Source organism: Camelus ferus, chromosome 19 (genome assembly GCF_009834535.1).
Source record: "Camelus ferus isolate YT-003-E chromosome 19, BCGSAC_Cfer_1.0, whole genome shotgun sequence".
Taxonomy (NCBI): Eukaryota; Metazoa; Chordata; class Mammalia; order Artiodactyla; family Camelidae; genus Camelus; species Camelus ferus.
The window spans coordinates 29,904,732-29,927,845 of record NC_045714.1 but is presented as its reverse complement, the minus strand read 5'-3'; the positions used below and the strand labels follow the sequence as shown (position 1 = coordinate 29,927,845).

General features: G+C 39.4%; 1 protein-coding gene and 1 long non-coding RNA gene across 9 annotated transcripts in view; one reads left to right on the top strand and one right to left on the bottom strand.

Annotated features, from left to right (window-relative positions):
- PLCB1 (phospholipase C beta 1) overlaps positions 1-23,114 on the top strand; it is a 648,190-nt gene that overhangs the window by 84,129 nt on the left and 540,947 nt on the right. The window lies entirely within an intron of this gene.
- LOC116657954 lies at positions 1,144-22,719 on the bottom strand. 2 transcript variants are annotated; one of them, XR_004313137.1, is made up of 3 exons: positions 22,647-22,719; positions 11,939-11,943; positions 1,144-1,154 (listed from the first exon to the last, which is right to left on the bottom strand). It is a non-coding gene; the product is annotated as an uncharacterized LOC116657954 (long non-coding RNA). The 2 variants fall into 2 exon arrangements; XR_004313138.1 differs by lacking the exon at positions 22,647-22,719 and adding an exon at positions 12,068-12,127 and having other exon boundaries at positions 11,939-11,948.

Genomic DNA, 23,114 nt, shown 5'->3' with positions numbered 1-23,114 from the left:
ATACTTGTAAAATTCAGAAAGAGCATACATTCTTAGCAGTGACTCAATTCAAACACATGCATGTAGATTAAACCTCTTCTGCAAGGAGGCATTTTGTATCAGTTTTGAAAATGACTCTTCCAAGCCTGATTCAAAGAACTCCTGTTCTTCCAAATAAAATATATCTTAAGTTCAGGTGGGCGAAGTAGCATCACCCCGAAAGCACTTGCTTGGAGAGAGGCAATGAAGTTCTAGAAAGCACAAGAGGAGTAGACTCAGTAGGTGAACAGATAGTGAGAACTGACAGGTGTAAGGTTAATAGGATTTTTAAAAAATAATCCATTGCTTACAATTTCAAATTGTTTTCATTCTGAGTTGTTTTGGTTACAAACGGAAACCAGAATTTAAACAAACATCCTGCTTAACGTAGAATAAACATGTAAGTTAATTTGCGCATTTGTTCGAGGCTTGTTTGGGAAATCATTGTGAAACTGAAATAATCACACAGGCTCGTGAGCCAGGTAGGTGTGGGTTTGAATCCTGGGATGACTAGCTCTGTGGATTTGAGTAAGTCACTTGACTCTTTTGAGCCACAAATTCCTTTTTGATACATTAGAAATTATGTCTGCCCTTTAGGGTGGATTATGGGGTAAGAGATTCAACCAGCACCTGATGGGGTGGGTCTTCAGTAAATGCTCTTATTGTTGGGGATAGACAAGACCAGAAATGAGAGCATTTTGTTTATGACTCAATTTCTAGTTCATGTTTAGTGTTGCTGGGTTGAGACTATGCATTAAAACCTCTTAAATATGTGCCACATATACGATGCATAAGCTATAAATGTATGTTAATGGATTTAATACTAACCATCACTCAGTATTTCAGCTTTTTGAGAAGACTTTAAAAAAGCTTTTTAATGGAGTTATAAATATAGAAGCATATACAGGTAGTAAGTTTACAATTCGGAATAATTTTCAAAACCTGAACAAATCCTGTGACCGTTGTCCAAATCAAGAACTAGGACACTCCCAGCACCAGCCAGAACCCCCGCTCGCTCCCTCCTTCCCTCGTCTATCCTTGCCACGCGTACTCACTTTCCTGACTTTTCTCACACATTAGCTTAGTTTTGCTTGTTTTTTAACATAAAGGACTTGGAATCACACCACGTATGCTCTCTGATGTCTGACGTCTTCAGCTTGGTTTCTGATATTTATTTTTGAAGACTTATTTATTATGGCAAATTTCAAACAGACACAAATAAAGAGGACATACAGTGACCCCTAGCGTGTTCACTACCTGTTTAAAAACCAAACTTAAGTCATAAATACTTTGTTTCATCAAAACAGCCACCTAATTTCTCGCTGCCCCAAAGCACTGGATGGCTTTCCTCAAACATCCCGTCATTTCATCCATAAATACTTCAGTATGAATCTCAGCAAGACAAGGGTTCTTTTTGACACGCATAAAATTGAACAGTAATTACATAATATCAATATCCTACTAGAAATCAAATATTTCTCCATTGTCTCAGAACTGATTTTTTTTTTCCCAGTTGGATTGCTCAAACTGGGGTCTGAATAAAGTATGCACAAACCTTCCTTTCAATACCCAGTGTAAGGTTGGGGATTGTGTTCTGTTTCTAAATACTGGATATTTGAGCGGGACTGTGGTTCTTTGTGACACATAGGAAGAGAGAAAAATTCTGAATATATTCAAAATAGATCTGTTGCTGGGGTTTACCTTACGTTGGAATCCTAAAAGTGGAGGTAGTCTTTTAATTTCCTGACATCTTATGTCTTGGCACACTTCTAATCCTGCTTCTGCTTTGGAGGTGAACTTTTCGCCTGAACTATCTTTTTGCCTTTGGTATGAGAGAGTCCTTTTTTTTTTTTTTTTGGCTCTTTTACTCCTTTGATTTACCTGCAAAGTGACAAGCACAACGGGCTATTTTAGCTCGGCTTGTCTGAAGAAATTCATCAGGCCTGAGAAAGTTCCTTGGAAGGAGCTGTGCAGAGAAAGCCAGAGTGTTCTCACCCGCAAGCTCTCACTTCTGCCGGGGGGGTGGGGGCTGGGATTTGACAGGAAAGCTGACACAATGAAGTGTTTGTTCAAAGGATTTTTTCCCTTTATATTTTATCTTATTTTCAAGCTGTTAATATTCCTGAACGCAGAAAATGTTTGAAGTTTCCAATTAAATGTCTTTCAGTTTTTTTTTCCAGTTGAAGCTTCACATTACTCATTGGTCTCCTTCAGTTTCTGCTTCCTTACCTGTCAAGTCACCTGGGCAGGTGTTTTGCCTTTTGTCCCTTCCATCACAAGATGGCGCTTGGGTGCGTGGGGAGGGGCATCTTGCCCTAAACCATGGCCCCTGGTTGATTGAGGGCTCTCGTATTGTTTGATGTCAAGCCACGCCTTCTGTGGTCACTGAGAACTCAGTATCTTGTGGAGGTCATCCTGGCACCCCTTGTTAATGACCTTCACCTTTGCCTCCAGTCACAAGCTCACCTCCCACGATGAACTCCTTGCCCCGACCCTAGGCCTTCATGTGTCCCCTGATTCCGTAGCTTTCCTTGGACTTGTGTTCTGCTGACTGCTTTCTCTCTGCCCTCTGTAGGGTGCAGGACTCTGTGAGGCTACCCTTAGGGCCGGTCACCTCCCTCACTTACCATTTGCTTGTGCCTGGGTCATACTGAGCACACTGTCGTGGTGATGGCTGAGCTTGGATTACACACATTCAGAGAAGCAGGGACCCAGGAACAGTGTTTTTGGAATCCTTGAACCATGGTTGAGTGCTCCTCCCACATCTTCTAGGGTGTCCTTGGAGAAGTTACCAGGACCCCTTGAGCTCTTTCCTCCTTATCTCTTTTACATCATAAACTCCCATTTCTTTCTCCATGGCTTGCTGTAAATCTCTGTGCTTTTTAGTCTTTCGGGATTGATTTGGTGCCTCCCTTTTAAGTTACGTAAGTAATGTGTTAAATATTCTAGTTGCTATATTAAGGAAAAATAAAAAGAAGTCAACTAATGTAAAAATATTTTTATTTTACTCAATATATCTAAAATATAATTTCAACATGTAAATAAAAAATTGAGATATTTTACCTTCTTTTGTTGGTACAGTCTTTGAATTTGGATGTTTTCCACTTACAGAGCATGCCAAATTGGACCAGCAGCATTCAGGACTAATATTGGACAGCCCAGGTCTAGGCAATGGTTAGCCTACAGCTACTTTTAAAAGAAAAACAAGACGATAAATAAAGTAAACAATTAGAATGGTGCCGTTTTGGCTGCTTATCTTGGCTTCCACTCTCAGTGAGTACATTTTTAGTTATCTAACCACAGATTCCCAATTCTGCACCCTCTTCATTTTTTAGTTTAAGGTCGAGACAGCCACACTTTGAGGACATTTCATTATCCAGGGTTTGGGAGTTAATAAAGAAAACTGGAACTGTGCAATCAAAGTGAAAACTGTAGGACCCGAATGAAGCATGCCTCAAAGATTTAGGAATGAGTCAGAAATGGTCACTTTGACTTTAATGCTCACAAAAATCCAAGTAAAATATATGGAATTTGCAAACTTTCTGGAACAACCCACACAAAAGGATGATCTATCCATAGAAGTATGAGGTTAGATTAACTCCACATCTTATCGAAAGATCTGTTTAATGATATACGATAATGATACATGAAAGTGATCATTCTACTTAAATGTATTTCAAAAAACTGAACAAATCTAAGTCAGTCAGCTACATCCCTTATGAGTGAGGTGCTGCTCGAATGACAAAAATATGAAAAATAAAAGAACAGGTGAGTAATGGTTGGTCCATATTTCTGCCCCTGTAAGAAGATGTTGGGTTTAATGACCAGCATTGATTCCTGGTGCAAACATTTACCCTCCACCTACAAACATCCACCTAGTCACCAAACCATGTGGATTATGCCCCTTCAGTGCCTCTTGAGGATGCACCTCCCTGTTGGTCCTACTGTCCACCTAGACTGATGGAATGGCTTTCTAGCAAGTCTCTTTGCCTTCTGTTTGCATCCCTACCTCCACATCTGTCCAGGCTAGTGCTTTGCAAATGCTCAGTGAAGACCACTCAGTGGAGGAAAGCTTGACTGAACAATGCTGATCTGGTCTCTTGTTCAGCATCCAGAGATCAGCATCACCTAGCCCCTGCCTGCCTCTCAAGCTTCAAATCCTGTGATGCCCAGGTTGGCCCTTCTTTCTGACATGAACACTCATGTAATTTAATTTTCATGTGTCTTCATACCTGCTGTTCCTTTGTCTTGAAAACCATTGTTCCTTTTCCTTCTCTCTCCTCACCTCCCTGTATTCTTCAACTAGTCTGTATGTCAGAATTCATCTAAAGAGTTAGCTGCTCCAAAAAGCTTTTCTAGAAACCACCCATACCACACACACACATTTCTTCGGTAGACGCCTACATGTGCAACATTACACTCTTGGTTATTGTTGATTTAGTCTCTCCCTTTAGATCTGCTTTTCTCAGCATCAGTACACTTAACCTTTCAGGCCAGGTAATTCTTTATTGGGAAGGTAGGGAGCTGTCTTGTGCATTGTAGGACTATTGGCAGCATCTCTGACCTCTACGCACTGGATGTTACCAGCATCTCGTGCATAGAGGTCAGAGCTGTAACCACTAAAAATGTCTCCAGACGCTGTTGTATGTCTCCTGGGTGATGAAATCACCAATGATTGAGAACCACTACTTAGACCTATAAACTCTATGAAGTGTGTAGTGTCTCAAGGTGTATGAGACACCCTGAATCATGCAACTTCAGTTTCTGCACACAGTTGGTGCTATGCGGGCACAATTGTTGAATGAATGATTGTCTGGAAAATCTGTCATCATCAGGTTTTCCCTGGCTTTCTTCCTTTGTTTATTTCTTCTTTTTTTTTCTTTTACTCCATTTCTTTGCACAGTAAGCAAGGGATTCTTATGTCTAATTTGACTTCCTGAGTAAACTCCCTGACCAGGAGGGAGGGTCCCACAAAAAAGACACTCACTGGTCAGATATGTCTCCCACGGCCAGTGGGTTTGGCTGGCTGATCCATGGACAAAATCACCAACCACCTAAACTGAAGTCTTGGGTTGGGAGTGAATCGGAGGTGACAGCCTCTCCATGATGCTCAGTTTTATTATTTTAACTGTGAGCTAGAGTTGCTGGATCTGCTAGCTTTTCAAGCAGCCATTAGCTAGAGATTTTAGAATTCAGAGGAAATCCAGAGATTAGGCATTCCAGTCTCCTCATTTTGTCTACATGTGGAAGCTTTTGGTAGGTCCTACTCTAGTCATCATTGGTGAACAGAGTTTTGAGCCAATTTACAGCCAATTAATGCAAAGTTACAGGACAGTGAAGTTCATGACCTGACAGCCCTAAGCTTTGCAGTCTGCTGCTGTGCTGTTCTCCAGGAAGTCCTCTGGCCCTGGAGCAATGTTACTGGATGGTGGCCCAGCTGAGCTCTGTGGCACTCCTCCAGCCAAGCGTAAGGGACCCAGGAGCTATATCCCAGGTCTGCAGCATCACTGGGGTCTGCTTTCCTACTTTGCTTTTCTATTTAGAATCTGCGGAGAGGACTGGTTCCCCCTCTCCACATTGTGGAAACCTGGACTTCATAACGTTTGCCCTTGACCCTGGGTACCATTTCTGCCCAGAGATTTCCCACGTGTCTTTACGCCAGGCTCTGGTTGTCAAGGCATCACCAGTCTCCTGTTTTGCACTGGTGGGAAGATGGTGAAGTCCTCTCCTCTGTCCTGATTCAGCACTTTTGCCACTGCCTTTCTAGAACTTGATCACATTTGGTCCCACCAGATCGCAGTCTGATACCCTTGCAGTACTTTGTGCTAGCATCTCACGCTGATGTTGCCATGATGCTGTGATCTGGGCTCTAAATGGAAGTGTCAACATTTCTTTTTCGTGTGTAGGGGTAAACATAAAATTGTGTGTGTGTGTAACATAAAATTCACTCTTTATCCTAAGTTCTGTGGTATGAAGTACATTCGTATTGTTGGGTAACCCCATCACCACTATGCATCTCCAGAACTCCTTTCATCTGACAAAACTGAAACTCCCCAAGTTCCCTTACACCCAGCCCCTGGCAACCACCATTATATTTCCTTTAAAAAAAAAGAAATCTCCCTTTTTCTCCTACCACCCACACCAGCCTCTGGTAACCACCATTCTACTGTCTGTTTCTATAGATTGGACCTTTTTTTTTTTTTTTTAAGATTTCACATGTAAGTGGGATTGTGCAGTATTTGTCTTTCTGTGTCTGGCTCATTTCACTTAGCATAATGTCCTCTAGGTCCATCCACATGGTTGCCAATTGCAGGATTTCCTTCTTTTTAAAGGCTGAATAATATTCCACTGTGTGTGTGTATGTGTGTGTATTTTTTTCTTTATCCATTCATCCATCACTGGACACTTGACTTGTTTCCGTATTGTGCTGGTTGTGAAGAATGTCTCTGTGACCATGGAAGTTCAAATATTGCTTTGAGATCCAAAGGAAATAAAATCACTATCATGAGGGAACACATGTATATTTCTTCACGGCAAAAAGTGAGCTCCCTCTACCATCCCTGGAGAGGGTTACACTCTCAGCTCTGGGCAGCTACTTTTAACTTCCTTTGCTAAAGTCCACCACGGGGTTGATTAGACGGATGGAGAGGATGATCGATGCGTGGCCGGGGACCCTGGTGATCGCAGTCGTGGAGCTTGGTTACAGACTTTTACTCAATCTTATCAAATATTTATCAGGTATCCACTCTGTTCTAGCCCCTGTGGATACAATTAAGATGTTGTTATGTGCTTGGAGCTGCTGGTCATCTAGTGGGAATGGAAATGAAGCAAAAACATGACTGCAGTGCAGCAGGAGATCATCATACAAAGTGATAGGGTAACACAGGGAAGGGGCGAGGCAGTCTGATGATGAGAGTAGGTACTGTTTGGAGGGGCGTAGTTTATGCCAGACACTACACTAGTCATTTTATAAAAACATTTACGCTTCTATTTAAGTCTCACAACCATTTGGCTAAGTGGACAACAGCCCAGATAGGGGAAACCCTGTTTAGAAATTGATAACCTGTCTGAGATTTTTCCTTTCTTTTTTATATATATTTTTATTGAAATATAAAATACAGTTAGAAAAATATACAGTTCCTGAACTTTTACAACCTGAGCATATCCATGTAACCAGCACCCTGACATCCAGATTAAGAAATAAGACATTTAATGGGGGGGGGGGGAGGCTGTAGCTCAAGCGGTAGAGCACATGCTTAGCATGCATGAGGTCCTGGGGTCAATCCCCAGTATCTCCCTTAAAAATAAATCAATAGACCTAATTACATCCCGCAAAAAATTAAAAAAAAAATTAATTAAAAAAAAAGAACCAAGACACTACAGCATCTCGGAAGTTCTCACATCCTCCCAACCTAACCCTCTTTCCCCTGCCCCCCATCCTGCTCCCTTCCAGATGCTACTGTCCCTCCCCCCAAAGGTGACCTCTTGACTTTCACAGTGTAGATTTGCTGTGTCTGTTTTGTACTTGATATCAATGGAAACATAGGGCATCTCCTCTTTTGTGTGGGGGTCTTTTACTCAACATGGTGTTTATTAAGACTCATCCAGGTTGCCACGTGCAGTTGTAATTCTTGTTGCTGTATAATGTTCTATTGTGTGAATGTTCTAACATTCATTTATCCATTGTACTGTTACGGGCATTTGGCTGGTTTCTGGTTTGGAACTGTTATTAATGGCATTGCTGTGGGTTTTATAGTGCACATCTATGTTACACGTGTAAAAGCATGTCTTTTGGGCACGTACCTCAGAGTGGCATTCTTGAGTTGTAAGCAGTCGTGTGGTTGATTGACTACGAAGTGGAGAAGACATGTGCACATTGCGCTTATGAGCTGGTGGGAGCCAGCTTGGCACACCGCTGATTACAGACAGTGCACCTGTCCCACTTTAATAGATACTAACACACAGTTTTCCAAACTAGTTTTACCCAGTGCTGAGTTTTGAGGAGCATGTAAAAGCCAGAAGTTTAAAAAAAAAAAAAAGCAGGAAAGAGTTTCCAGAAATGTGCAGTGTGACTGTCAGAATTGGTTGTTACTGGTTTGGGCGTGTGCATGAATTTGAAATCCTGCCATGAATTTGCCTTGCTTATTCTTGCCTGAAATTTCCAGGCACTAATGGAATGTAACACTTTACCCTTTTTGAACTTCTTCCTTCTCAGCACGGCACCACATTAAAGGTCAACTGTAAAATTTCCACATCCTATTAAATACTGTTCCTGGAGCCGGATACTATACTTCAAGATGCGGCTCCTGTTCAAAGACATAGACATACTCTTTGTCATGGGAGGATCTAGTGAGTGTGAAATTTTTTGTTTGAAAATCTAGATTTTTAAAATTTTTTTTGGCCTCGGTTGTCTTTCCTTTAGACTGTGGATCTGGCAAGAATTGATAAATTGTTTTGGAGGAGAGGATTATTAGGTTAAAAACAGTATTTTACTAAAAATAGACCACTTGGTTGATGCTCAGTATCTCAGAGACAATGTGAGTGAGTGTCTGTTTCTGTTTACCACGATGTTAAGTGTCACCCTGAACATAATGCTGACAGCTTAACCCCTTTCTGGCTATGCCATTATGGTTAGAATTCCTTTTTCTCTTTGTTCAAATCTACGGTTCAGGGGTTCAGAATAATCTAGCGAATGCACCAGATGAGTAGTGATTTCTGAGGCAGTCATTTAAAAAAAAGTCATTTCCTCTAAAAGGTAGCGAAGGAGTGCCATTTTGTCAAGTCCAATTTGAGTAACTTCTTTTTGGGTTAAGAGGCTGTTTATTGGGCATTTCTCAATATATGCTCTCTATGTGATTTTCTTGGAAAGCATTCCCTAAGATAATTTTATAGCCTTTGTTCCAACCATGTAGAAATGTATGTGGAGCTTTGAGAAAATGAAAGTATTACATGCATTATTTCCTATTAATTCATACAATGTTTTCCATTTATAAACCATGCTGCAGAATTACTCTGTGGGCCGAATAAGATTGGGAATGCCCGTCATATAATCTAGCAGTATAAGAAACATGCAACATGATGAAGAGAGATCCTGAAATGTATGAATACTCTAACGTTAGGAAGCGAGTCCATTTAGTGCTGCCTCAACAAGAGGAAAATCACGTGATCATACTGACAAAGCGACAAAAAGACATGATAAAATTCAACATTTATTCCTAATAATTTTTAAAAATATCTTTACAAGATATTTTTTAAAATATCTTTTAACAATTTTTAAAAGATCTTATAAATTAAGAATAGTAAGATAATATCTCAAACTGACAACCAGCATCACATGTGATGGTAACGTGCTGGGGGCATTTTCCCATTAAATCCAGAAGGAGCCAAGTGTATCACTGTTATTTGTATTAGTGAACACTGTTTAATAAAATGGAATAAGCAATATAAATATTAGAAAAAGAAGCCATTTTATAATGTGCATATGACATGACTATCTAACCTAAAAACACAAAGTCAACTAAAAAATTACTGCTAATGAAGAATTCAATTAGGAGAATTTTTCTAAAATAAATTTTTGGAATGAGATTTATGTTTGGTAATGAAAAGTTTGTGAAGATGATATTCAAAACAACAACCCAATGCAAATTATAAAATATCTACATTTTTAAAAACCTTTTGAAGTGTTAGAATCCGTACATTAAAAAAAAATCTGAAACATCCTCAAGGGAATTAAAAACAGTTTTAAATAGACAGAGATACCATATTTCTAGACAGGATAACATTTCAAAGATATGCATTATTCCCAAATTAAGTTAATGCAAATTCAAAGTTAAACAGTTATTTTATAAATTTGGCAAACAATTCAAGTTAATCTGGAAATTTTTGAAGAAACTACTTGAGAAATACTAAGAGAATTTTGCTAGTCAAATTTTCAAACATAGTGTAAGACAACGAATATAACATTTTATTGACAGTGGCAGCCAGTACATCAAGTAAAAGAGAACCAATAAACAAAGCTAACCAACTATAAGGCAAACCAACAAACAAAACTGACACGTAATAAAGGTACTAAATCCGTTGGGTAAGAGTGATTTATTCAATAAGAGGCAGAATCTACAAAAGGAAAGCAAAAATAAATTTGACAGCATTACTAAAAACTACTTCCACATTAAAAAAATACAAATTAAAAAACAAAATGCAAAGGTAAAACAAAACCAAGTGGAGTAAATGACATTTAGAAGCTTTACATTCTTATTAAGTCACTAGAATATAAAGAAGAGAGAAAAATGGGTGAAGAATACAATCGGGCAATTAACAAAAAAAAAAAAAAAGAAAAGAAAAAGAAAATACAAACATAAATAAGTATAATAAAATTATTAACTTTACTACGAACCAAAGAAATACCAAATAAAACAATGATTATTTTCACCCATAAAGTTTCCTTTTATCCCAGACTGAGAGGGCCAGTGGTGGGCAATGATGAAGTTAAATACCACTCTAAGCTATTTGCAGAGAATAGAAGCTGGTTCTGCTTTTCTGGGTAGCTTTTGACGTATTTATCAAAAGCATAAAAATCCTCAAGTCCTTTGATCCAACAGTTTCACTTTTAATGCATTATGCTAAGGAAATTATCATGAAAGTGGGTAGAAATTACACAGAAGTTCATCGTGGTGCTGATCAAGAGCACAGTAAATTGGAAAATAAGCTGTAAATATTCAACAATAGGAAACCAGTTAAACAATTATGATATATGTGTGCAGTGGAACCTTATGCAGGCATTAAAAATGTTGCCAAGTTAAATAACACATAAAAGTCTTTATGTTCTAATATCAAGAGAAATATGCGGACTACAAAGGAAAAACGAACAGAAAGATCATACATTTTAAAAAAGAGAAAATGCCTAGAAGCTGTATGGATAAGCACCAAAGTAACAGTGGTTTTCTCCGGCTGGTGGGATTATGAATGATTTTAATTTGCCTATTTGTACTTGCCTCACATTTCAACTTTTTCTACAGCGACTGTATATAACTTTCATAATTTATCATAATAAAATCATTATAGTTTATTTCCTAAGATATGTGTTTTGATTTTTAAAAATAGAAATCAGAAATTGAATGATTAGAACTATTTATTAAATTTAGGGTTTGCAGGAGGAATCTTTTTTTCACTGGTTTCTGCATCACTCCTATTTTTAGGATAAGCTAGCTTTTTCATTAACTTCGAAGCAGACACAAATTGTATGCACTGTAAATCTAAGGCACCAACCATAGGATTAATCAGCTAACTATTTACGTAAATTGGATCGCAGTTTCAACAATTATGCTTATGCAAAGAATGTCCTTTTCTTTGCAAAACCAATGAAGTATCAACTTCTAAAATTCATCTTGTTAACTTGTTGTAAAAAGCTTGTATAATGGCCTGAGGAAAGATTCAGGCTGTGTTAAGTTGAAGATGACCTTTGAAAAATGGACAGATTTGAGTTCAATATTTACCTCTTCTCTAAGGACATAAAATCATTCTCAAAAAAGAAAGTGAATAAACCAAAGTCTTGACAAAATATTTCCTGTAAGACTTATGGCCTCAGGATGGCCTCTGTAGCTATTAGAGATTTTAATAGATGAAAAAGAGATGATTTGTACTCTTGAGAAACTTACCGGGCAGGAGAGGTGACTTGGAGCAGGTGGTGGGGATAGACAAGGTAAGCTGGTGATTTCAGGTGATATGATTTGGGGAGCTGGCAGGTTGCCCAGGTGGAAGTATCCAGCAGGCACTCGGGAATTGATACTGGCCCTTGAATCAGGCATGTTTGTGGCAATGACCCTGATGTGGGAGTCAGTTGCTGAGAGACAGAGACAGAGACAGCTGAAGCCATGTGAAAGTGTGCATTCCAGGTGGGTTTGGAGCCCCCTGACTGCACAACTCCGACTCCCCTCATTCTGTTCTCTGAAGTTATGCTCCAGGGCGAGCCGCTCACACAAACTGTTCTAAAAGCACTGCCCCTTCCATGCCTTCATCTTTCAGTGGACCAAGGCAGAAGATGTACAAGGACTCACACTGACATGTCAAATGGGAAGGGGGAACATGGGAGTCAGTGAAGTGGTGAAAAATGGAACGAATGAAATGGAGCAAATTTCAGGGAGTGTTAGGTTCATGGTGTCAAATGTTCTAGATAGATCTTAGGCAGTGGGCACTGAGACAGGCCATTGGGCATGAAAGAATAAAGAAATGGGTCATCTTGGAGACTGCGGAATCCACTGAGTGAAGGGGAAGAAGACATCAAGGCACCAGGAAGCAGATCCCATCCCTGGGGAGGAAGGAAGACTCTGGGTTCAGAGTGTAGCATCACTGACTGAAAGACTTTTTTTTTTTTTTTAATTGCAGTACAGTCAGTTACAATGTGTCCATTTCTGGTGTACAGCATAATGCCCCAGTCATGCATGTATATACTATATATTCGTTTTCATATTCTTTTTTCATTAAAGGTTGTTACAAGATATTGAATATAGTTTCCTGTGCTCTACAGAAGAAAAATTTTAATCTATTTTTATATATAGTGGTTATCATTTGCAAATCGCAAACTCCCTGAAGGACTTTTATTTCTGTTTAGAGAAGCCTGAGTATTTCTACGTAGAACAAAAGGAATCAGGGGAGAGGGGGAAGTTGGAGGTACAAGAGAAAGAGGGGATGCTTAATTAAACAGAGTCCTGAGGGAGGCACAGTGGATCAATGTAGCAAGGCCAGGATGGCTCTTGAAAAGAGAAGGGCACCCATTTCTCTGGATGGGACCGAGGTGGACAAGGAATTAACTCCTTCCAGAAGAGAAATGGGTTGAGTTGTGGAATCCAGCTTAAAATCTGGTTGGAAGGTGAAATAAAGAGAGAGGCTCGAAGTCATTAACAAGGTCTCTTGGGCTCTCAGTCACAGAGTTTCCAATGACAGATGCAGAAGTCCTCTTAAGCCGTTGTATCCAGTGCTAACAATACACTTTCATACAGTCACCATTGTCGGATGTAAGAAATGAAGGGCAAACTTAGCGAGTTTTACAGATGCGCCAATGATGGGCATGGATAAATTGGAGATAGTGCCAAGTGCTGTTTGCAAAAGTGTTATGTTATGTCTCTAGTAAGTTGTATTTCATTTTACCAAATAGTGCTTTGGCATTTTCTGTAACTATTTCTAATACTTGGAAAAATAAGAGAAAGTCAGTCCAGGTGTACTCTGAGATAACTCTTGAGAAAAGAGTATTGAACGGGACATTGAGCTTATTGGTTAACACTTTAGAATGACAGCAGATCCTTTATGTTTAACACAGAGAATAGCATTTTATTCTGTGCCTTAGAATTTTGTGATGGAATTGGCAACACCAGTGTACTTTGAGCTCCTTCAGCCCAGAAGAGCCACAAACACACTGTAAATTGGGTCCTTTGTTGATGCTGACTTGGAGACTGTGTTAACTATCCTGCCTCAGGCTTTAAGGGTTTGGCTACAAACCTATAAAGCTATTTAACATTTCTGTCACTTCCTTTTACAATGACCTGTAACTCCTAATGATTTGCTTGTAAATCAGATAAGGTTTTATAAAATAGTAGACTAAAGGATATTTAAAGACTAGTTTATTTTTTAATTATTTTTATTTTTTGGCAGGAGGAGGTAATTAGGTTTATTTATTTTCAGAGGAGGTACTGGGGATTGAACTCAGCACCTCGTGCATGCTAAGCATATGCGCTACCCTTTAAGCTATACCCTCCCCGTTAGGGACTAGTTCAGATATGTTTAGATTACCTAATAATCAATCATCCATACTTTCTCATTAAACATAGAACTGGGAAGGGACTTAGAGATTATCTAGACTATGACTCTAATTTTAAAAAAATTAATTGTATTTGCATATGTAATCTATGAATACCTTCTTCCTGTAAAAACTGCAAACAGCGCAACTGAGGTCAGTGTCCCCTTTGGTCCCCTCAGCTTCCCAGACAAGCACATGTTTAAATATGTAATTAGTGTTCTGTGCAACCTTACAAACATTTCACTAACATTGACATGCGAATATATGTATCTGCAGAAAACATGTAATATTGTTTAGCGTGGGTTCAATAAATAGCACCATGTTTTATATACCTTGCTTGTTATATTTAATGACATGTCTTAGAGACCTTTGCATATTAGGGGACATAGAGCTACTTCATGCTTTTTATCAGATGCAGAGTATTTCATCACACGGATGCCCTGTAGTTTGTTTCATGTCATTGTCTTCAGATTGACAAAATTTTCTCTATTACAAATGATGCTGGAATGCAGGTTCTTCCTTGTTCTGGCTTTCTTGAAGATACAGAGAAGGGAAATGCTGGACCAGAAATTATAGGCATTTTAATAGGCATTGCCAAATTACCCTCCAAAAGGATTATACTAATTTTCTCTCCCACCAACAATCTTTTCATTTTAGGAATGAGGAAAATGAGGCACAGAAATTATATGACTTGCCAAATATCATAAAAATCTAAGGAATGGGAATCAGATATCCTGTCTCCCTGATAGATTTCTGACAACTGCACCAAAGTTTTTACAAATTTATCAAAGAAGAAAAGAATACTTATTAAACTAGCCTCCTTAAAACTTTGCTTTATATTTTCCCTCTCCTTTACTAAATTTACCAAACCAGTTCTATTTGGTCATTTAAATCAACAAGTTGAAGAATAATAGAAATATAGTTATCAATTTAAGGGTTTTGGGAAGCTATTAAAAACACAAGATTCTTCTCTTGTTAGTTTTAAGTTATTTTTTCCGGATTGTGCGATCCTGTAATCTTACATCTGCTAAAATTTTCATGGTTGGGGTATTTTCTAATAGAAATTCTCCTGGTTTAGACATTTCATTTTCCTATACTTATCAACAGAATCATCTTTATCTCTTCACTTGAAGTGTTTCCAAATGTACAAAAATACAGAGTGAGTTGATGGGAAAAGTACATAGAAGTAATGTGCTTGAAAAATCAATACTTTACTTTGTAGAAAAAAATATTTTGTGCCAAAGCATTACTGAAGAAAAAGAAAGAGGCTGGAGGAATAACTCCCAGACTTCAGACAATACTATAGAGCTACAGTCATCAAGACAGCATGGTATTGGTACAAAAACAGACATATAGACCAACGGAACAGAATAGAGAGCCCAGAAATGAACCCACAAACTTTTGGTCAACTCATCTTTGACAAAGGAGGCAAGAATATACATTGGAATAAAGACAGTCTCTTCAGCAAATGGTGTTGGGAAAACTGGACAGCAGCATGTAAAACAATGAAGCTAGAGCACTCCCTTACACCATACACAAAAATCAACTCAAAATGGATCAAAGACTTAAACATAAGACAAGATACAATAAACTTCCTAGAGGAAAATATAGGCAAAACATTATCTGACATACATCTCAAAAATGTTCTCCTAGGGCAGTCTACCCAAGCAATAGAAATAAAAGCAAGAATAAACAAATGGGGCCTAATGAAACTTACAAGCTTCTGCACAGCAAAGGAAACCATAAGTAAAACAAAAAGACAACCTATGGAATGGGAGAAAATTTTTGCAAATGAAACCGACAAAGGCTTGATCTCCAGAATATATAAGCAGCTCATATGACTTAATAAGAAAAAACAAACAACCCAATCCAAAAATGGGCCAAAGACCTAAACAAGCAATTCTCCGAGGAAGACATACAAATGATCAATAGGCACATGAAAAAATGTTCAGTATCACTAATTTCAGAGAAATGCAAATCAAAACTACAATGAGGTATCACCTCACACCAGTCAGAATGGCCATCATGCAAAAGTCCACAAATGACAAATGCTGGAGAGGCTGTGGAGAAAAGGGAGCCCTCCTACACTGCTGGTGGGAATGCAGTTTGGTGCAGCCACTATGGAAAACAGTATGGAGTTTCCTCAAAAGACTAGAAACAGACTTACCATATGATCCAGTCATCCCGCTCCTGGGCATATATCCAGAAGGAACCCTACTTCAAAAGGACACCAGCACCCCAGTGTTCATAGCAGCACTATCTACAATAGCCAAGACATGGAAACAGCCTAAATGTCCATCAACAGGTGACTGGATAAAGAAGAGGTGGTATATTTATACAACGGAATACTATTCAGCCATAAAAACCAACAACATAATGCCATTTGCAGCAACATGGATGTTCCTGGAGAATGTCATCCTAAGTGAAGTAAACCAGAAAGAGAAAGAAAAATACCATATGAGATCACTCATATGAAGAATCTAAAAAAAAAAAAAATAACAACAAACAAAACATAAATACAAAACAGAGAACAGACTCATAGACACAGAATACAAACTTGTGGTTGCCAAGTGGGTGGAGGGTGGGAAGGCATAGACTGGGATTTCAAAATGTAGAATAGATAAACAAGATTATATGATATAGCACAGGGAAATATATACAAGATCTTATGGTGGCTCACAGAGAAAGGAACGTGACAATGAATATATATATATGTTCATGTATAACTGAAAAATTGTGCTCTACATTGAAATTTGACACATTGTAAAATGATTATAAATCAATAAAAAATGTTTAAAAAAAAAGAAAAAAAATATTTTGATGGAGTTCGGGTTCACTTTCCATGAGTCCTTTCATATCCTGGGGTCAGGTTGGGTCATAAAATTCTAGTGACCCAGGCTAGGCGTTCAGTTAACCTTGTTTGGGTTCTCTTTACCTCTTGATCTGGAAGAAGATATCACGTGAACGTTCCAATATTTGTAGATAATTGGGCCCACCTCCTATATATTTCCAAATAACTGATGTTTCTTTGTAGCTACATGATGGCAGTTTGATGTTGAAACAAAGTTTTATAGGAATCAAAAAATACAAGAAATGCAATGAACTGTTCAGTGGGCACTGAGTGAGCAAGGAACTGGCTAGACATTTTCATGTGTGTTATCTAATGTGGGCTCACTGGAAACTCAGGTGGTAAATTTTATTTCACTCCATTTCCGTATCAGGAAATGGAGCGTGAGAGACAGGAGGGGGACCCAAGGAGGACATATGAAGTTCCCAAGCCTTCCCTCCTTCTTTCTACCACCCGGCCTCCCATCTTGGCAGAAATCAGTGAAAGCTGGAGTGGAGAGAGCCTCCTGGAAGAGGTAGAGTGGAATTTGAGTGAGTTCCAAAAAGGTGGCTGAGAGTTAGATGAAGGAGGGCAGGGCTGGAATTTAAGGAGAGGGAGGAGTCTGTGGAAAGACACATAGCTGAAGACAGGCATGGTGTTCAATTATGATTTACTCAGATTTATCTGCAAGGAACAGAGCCCTGCCCAGCTGACACTGGGCAACATAATTTTGGAGGATAAAGGGCTTTGCCGAGAAACTCAGTGGGGCCTGAAAAACAGCAGCCAGAGATTAGGAGTTGGGATCTAAGATGACTCCCTTTGTCTCTCTAGAGAGTTTATCGTCTCTCCCCTAATTTTCTTGACCTTCCTGCTACATAGTTTCTTAGTCTCTGCAGAAGGGCTTGTTTGCTTTGCCCAGTGTGTGGCCAACCCACCAGCACAGAGATGTACTAGCATCACTGAGCCTCCGGGCCAGGTTTCAAGGGCCAAATGTCCGTCTCTGGTCCAGTCAGCTGTGATGAGGAGCATGGCTTTGAGTGCTCACCTACCATGGTCTGGGAGCAGGGTCTTTGGAAGTGTGGCACACAGAGCATCTCTAAGAAGGAGTGATCGGCATTTGAACCCTAGGGAGCAAGAGAAGTGGGAGGCTCGTGTGGTCAGACCTGTGGAGTATCTTGAAGGCCAGTGGAAACATGTGCACTTGGTTCTCTAACTGAAAGGGGGAGGATTTGCATGACGAAGGGGTTTGACACAGGGCAGTTTGAAAGGGTGGAGAGACTGCAGCACAGAGGTGAGCTAAGAGATTATGGCACAGGGCATGATAATTAAGAGGGATGGGAGAGGAAGGGCAATTGCGGAGGAGACAGGAGCTACCCTGAAAGGACAGGTGCATTTCTTGACTGGTTATAAAGAAAAGGCAGCTTTCAGCTCCAAGGATAGGGACAAGGTTGTGTGCCTTTGGGAGATAAAGAAAGGAGGAGGAGAGATGTAATTGTCAGGAGAGAGAGAATGCATCTATTTGGGGGAATGTCGTCTCAGATTCAACTGTGAGATATAAACACTGGCCAGAGGCTACAAGCGTGATGTGCAAAGTGAACTGGGTACGATGTGAAGCCATATTAATGTGAAGTTAGAAAAGTGAGATGGGGGATGGGCTTTGGAGGAAAACGGGGAGTTGGATGCATGGCCAATAGCCTTCCATCCAAATTTGCATCATTGTAGGATGTGCTGTCTCTGGGTTTGGGTTTGTGACAGGGTTTCACTGAACTTCCAGCTGGACAGGTTAGGTGACGAGGTGGTGTTTCAGGACTGAAATGCCTGAAGAATACTGTGCTGAAACAGTGACGATAGATGAAGTTTCCCCCCAGGAGGGAAAACTCTAGAAACAAGTCCAGTCTTAGTGTGGATAAGACTGATGCTGGAATCGATTTTAAAGCCTGTGCTAGACTGCTGATTCCCAAAGCGTGCCTTAGATCACAGATGCAAACAGGAAATGGTTAAATTTTCCAGTACAGGGATAAACACGTCTTCCTCTTGTTCTCAGGGGACCTAGCCATTCCCTAATGCCGACAACATTGGTCCGAAAGAATGGTTGTATTTTGGCCAAGCCACGGACTCCTCTTTGAGACTCTGCCAGTTCCTGGTGGAAGCTATTTTTAGGTGTCTATAACTTGGACTAAGGGAACTTTGTCCTGCCTAATTATTGTCATCCAGTGGATATAAATAGAACATTTAAGAAGACAAGCCATATGCTTTGTTGTGGTTACTTTATTTAACTCCAGATCTGATTTACAATCACATTAATTTCTCAAACCACTCTGTTTTTTTCATTAAGAAGATGCTTTGCCCATAGGAATGCTTTATAATTTGGCTGTGGAATCAGAAACCAAAACACTTTTCCTCCCAAAAACTTGTAATAAGGTCAAACACTAAAGGCTTGTAATAATTGTTCTTAGCTGTTCTCTTAGAATTGAAAACAAATGTTACCTAGTACTCCAAAAGCAGTGTACTGTTAATAATGCGTGCATATAGTATGATTCCAATTTCCTTATCATTTTTATGCATTGCCTCAAAATTAAATGTGACAAAAGTTTTAGTTCTCTAATTTCTGAAGAATTAAAAGATTGTATTTTACTAATTAAGGTCAGATTTATACTCTTTTGTATCAGACATTTTTATGGTAAAAATTAATATAGCAAACTTACAGTGATACACTGCGTGCTCTCTAGAATGACAAAAGACCGACAGTACCAAGTTTTACAAAGATGCAGGTAACTGGAACTCTCATGCATTGCTGGTAGGAGGGCAAATTGGTTCCAGCCAATTTGGAAAACTGTTTATTAGCATTTATTAAACTAATGCATGTGTCTACCATGCAAGAGAAATGAGCATGTGTGCTTTTCAGAAGACAGTTATTAGAATAACAATTTTTATTTCTAATAATCCCAAATTGTCTATTAACATGAGAATGGATAAACACATTGTTAGGGTGAACGATTAATACATGCTGTGTAATATAGATGAAACCTCACAAATGCCACACTGAAGGAAAGAAGCCAGATACAAAAGATAAATACGAATCCCTGTGTCTGAAGTTCAAGAAAAGGCAAAACTCATCGATGATGACAGAGATCAGACTACTTTCCCTCTGGAGAAGGTAATGTTGGAAAGTGGCACCTGAGAATTTGGGGCTGCTGTGTAAATGCTCTGGATGGAAATGTTCCAAGGGTGCTTCCATGTGTGTAAACATATGTAGACATTCAGCCACATGCACTTAAGGTTAGAGTACTTAACCATGTGTAGATTATACCTCAGGAAATGTATGGAATTCACGTTGTACGCCTCAAAATGATCCACAGCAAATTATTTTCCTTCTTCCAATTTCACAGAGAATGAAGAGGCTAATTCTAATGCAAAAGGTTGATCCTGGGCCAAACTGGGGAGGTGATGCATGCAATTGAAGTACTGAGACAAATACTGGTGGCTTTACCTTCCCTGTTAAAAGAGATAAATTAGTTCTACTGTGAAAGTAGTTAAATGGTGTGGCTTAGGAGAGACCCCATTTTTTTTGGCCTGTAGAACAAGGAATAATATTTTTATATTTTTTGATACATCGTATTAGATGTGAAAAGAGAAAAACATTTTTCAACTTTAAGCATATTTTTATTCAAATTTTTTATATTTAGGTATCCATATAGATCCATATTCTGTAATTGGTTCATTTGCATACTTGTAGGGTTTTTTAGTGCAGTTTTTCTGGGGGAAGGGGGAAAATTTCCTTTTTTTTTTAATTGAGTCATAGTCATTTTACAATGTTGTGTCAAATTCCAGTGTAGAGCACAATTTTTCAGTTATACATGAACATACATATGTTCATTGTCACATTTTTTTTCACTGTGAGCTACCACAAGATCTTGTATATATTTCCCTGTGCTATACAGTATAATCTTGCTTATCTATTCTATATATACCTGTCAGTATCTACAAATTTTGAAATCCCAGTCTGTCCCTTCCCACCCCGCAAGATTTCCTTTTTTATGGCTGAATAACATTCCATTGTACATCTGGGCCACATTTTATTTATCTATTCATCCACTGATGGACACTTATATGTTGTTTCCATATCTTGGCCATTGTATATAATGCTGCAGTGAACGTGGGTGTGTGTGTATCTTTTTGAATTAGTGTTTTTGTTTTTGTGTTGGCTTCAGATAAATATCCAGAAGTGGGATTGCTGGATCAGGTGGTAGCTCTATTTTTAATATTTTGAGGAAGTTCCATACTGTTTTCTATAGTGACTGCACCAATTTACATTCCCACCAATAATGCAGGAAGGTTCTCTTGTGTCCACATCCTCACCAACACTTGTTATTCGTTGTCTTGTTTGATGATAGCCAATCTGACAGGTGTGAAGTGACATCTCATTATGGTTTTGATTTGTATTTCCCTGATGGTTAGTGGCTTTGAGCATATTTTCAGGTACTTACTGTCCATCTGTATGTCTTTATCATTCTTACTCCTGAAAACAAGGGGTGGAATAGATATATGTCCTTCTTGGGTCAGAAGTGGAGGTGACAGGACAGAGCATCACTTGTGCAGCTTCCTTGTGTTTCTCTATCTTAGCTTTATAGTTTTCTTTAAAGTCTCCAGATGACCCATGTGTCACCCTTGGGTGAGATGCAATGAAGTAATACGTTGACAGTGCCTACTGCAGGATCTGCAGAGAGTAAATGCTCTGTAAATATTAGCTTTCTTTTTCTTTTACTCCCTCTCTTCCTGGCAACTGAATAGCCATTACACCAGCACTCTGTCTTAGTTTGGGTTTCCCAGAAGCAGAATCTGAGATGCGGGTTATACGTAGGTGAACATTAGGGAAGGATCCCAGGAGACAATGGCAAAGGAATGGTAGGAACAGGTCAGGGATCTGAAAGAAGCCACATAAGGGCTCCATGTCAGGGGACATCCCAGCCTCACATGATCCCATGGGGTGCCCCAGAGCATAAATGCACCTCGGAATATGTGCCACCTTCCTTTCATATCCCTGCTCCAGGGTCTTGTTGGCTCTGGGCCGTCCTGGCAGGGTGTAACTTCCCAGGTATTTCTATCTCTCCATCCTGAATGGGCAGCTCCAGTGGCCTAAGGAAAACCCCTGCAGGAGGCTGTGGGTGTGGGCTTTTAGGACCAGAGCACATAGAAGCTGGGGGTGGGTGCATGAAACCCACAAAAAAGGATGGAGATGGCGGATGTGGGTGGACAACGGCAGTATTCACTGTACCCTCTCTGAGTTGGTAGGGGCCAGGTAAGCAAAGGTCTTGTTCAATGGTGGCCTTCCAATGAGAAAAGCAAGGCTACCTCTTAGGTCAAAGTCATGCATTATTTTTGGGAGCGGCGACCAAAGCAGTGTCAATCAGCAGGAATGAGTCCATCTCTGAAGATCAGACACCCAGGAAATCTGTGACAAGCTCCAGTCTCCCCAGTTGATCTTCTGCCCGACGTGATCTGAATGTGGCTGGGGGTATTGGGAGAGAGCATCCGTGATGAAGGAGGGTGGCGTTCAAGACTCAGCTTTACTGTTACCCCGTTTAAGGAAACGACTAGTGATTAATTTTCGGGCCATCTAGGGCTCTTCCTCCTCAAAGAATGGCTAGCGGGGGAGGGTATAGCACAGCGGTAGAGTGTGTGCTTAGCACGCACAAGGTCCTGGGTTCAATCCCCAGTACCTCCACTAAAAATAGATAAATAAGTAAAACTAATTACCACCCCCCCCCCGCAAAAAAACACCTAAAAAAATGGCTAAACTGAGAGATTTACTTCTGAAAGGGTAAACCTTTAATTAGACTTTTTAGGAAAGAGAAGCTTAGAAAGAAAACAGAATGTTCTCTTTTGGGAAATTAAATACTAACAGTTTTATCGATATTTGTTAAAATCAAAATGAAATATTCTGGTCACACAAATCTTCCATTATAGTCTTTTATTTGAGGAAATGGAATAATGAAAAAAAAATCTGAGGACTGGATTGAAATAAGAAATAGAGTTATTAGAAAGAGGAAATTTCTGAAAGCTCTTCATGGTCTTTGACATATTAAAAAGGGCACTTAATATCTGTGAAAAAATGAACTATTGTAAAGTGTAATTATTTCTAATGTTCCTCATTTTGGGGGCCTTATGAGAAATCTGGAATTGCTGGTAAACCAATTTTGAATATTTTGGAGGTAAGTTAATAAAACACTTTATCCAGGATTCATGGTTTTTTGGTCCTTCTTACATTATTCGCATCTGGGTTAAGGTCTTCTCCATCACTGGAAGCTACTGGAAAGAAAACTTTGCCTGAAGCTGCATGAGAACTGGAGTGAGAATGTTAGATGGTGAATGGTGGCAAGATTCCAAAACTAATTATGAAGGCTTTTGAAATGATGTGGCATTTTCAACCTATTTTGATTGACAAAGCGTATCATAAACGGAGAACTCATTTTCCATTTC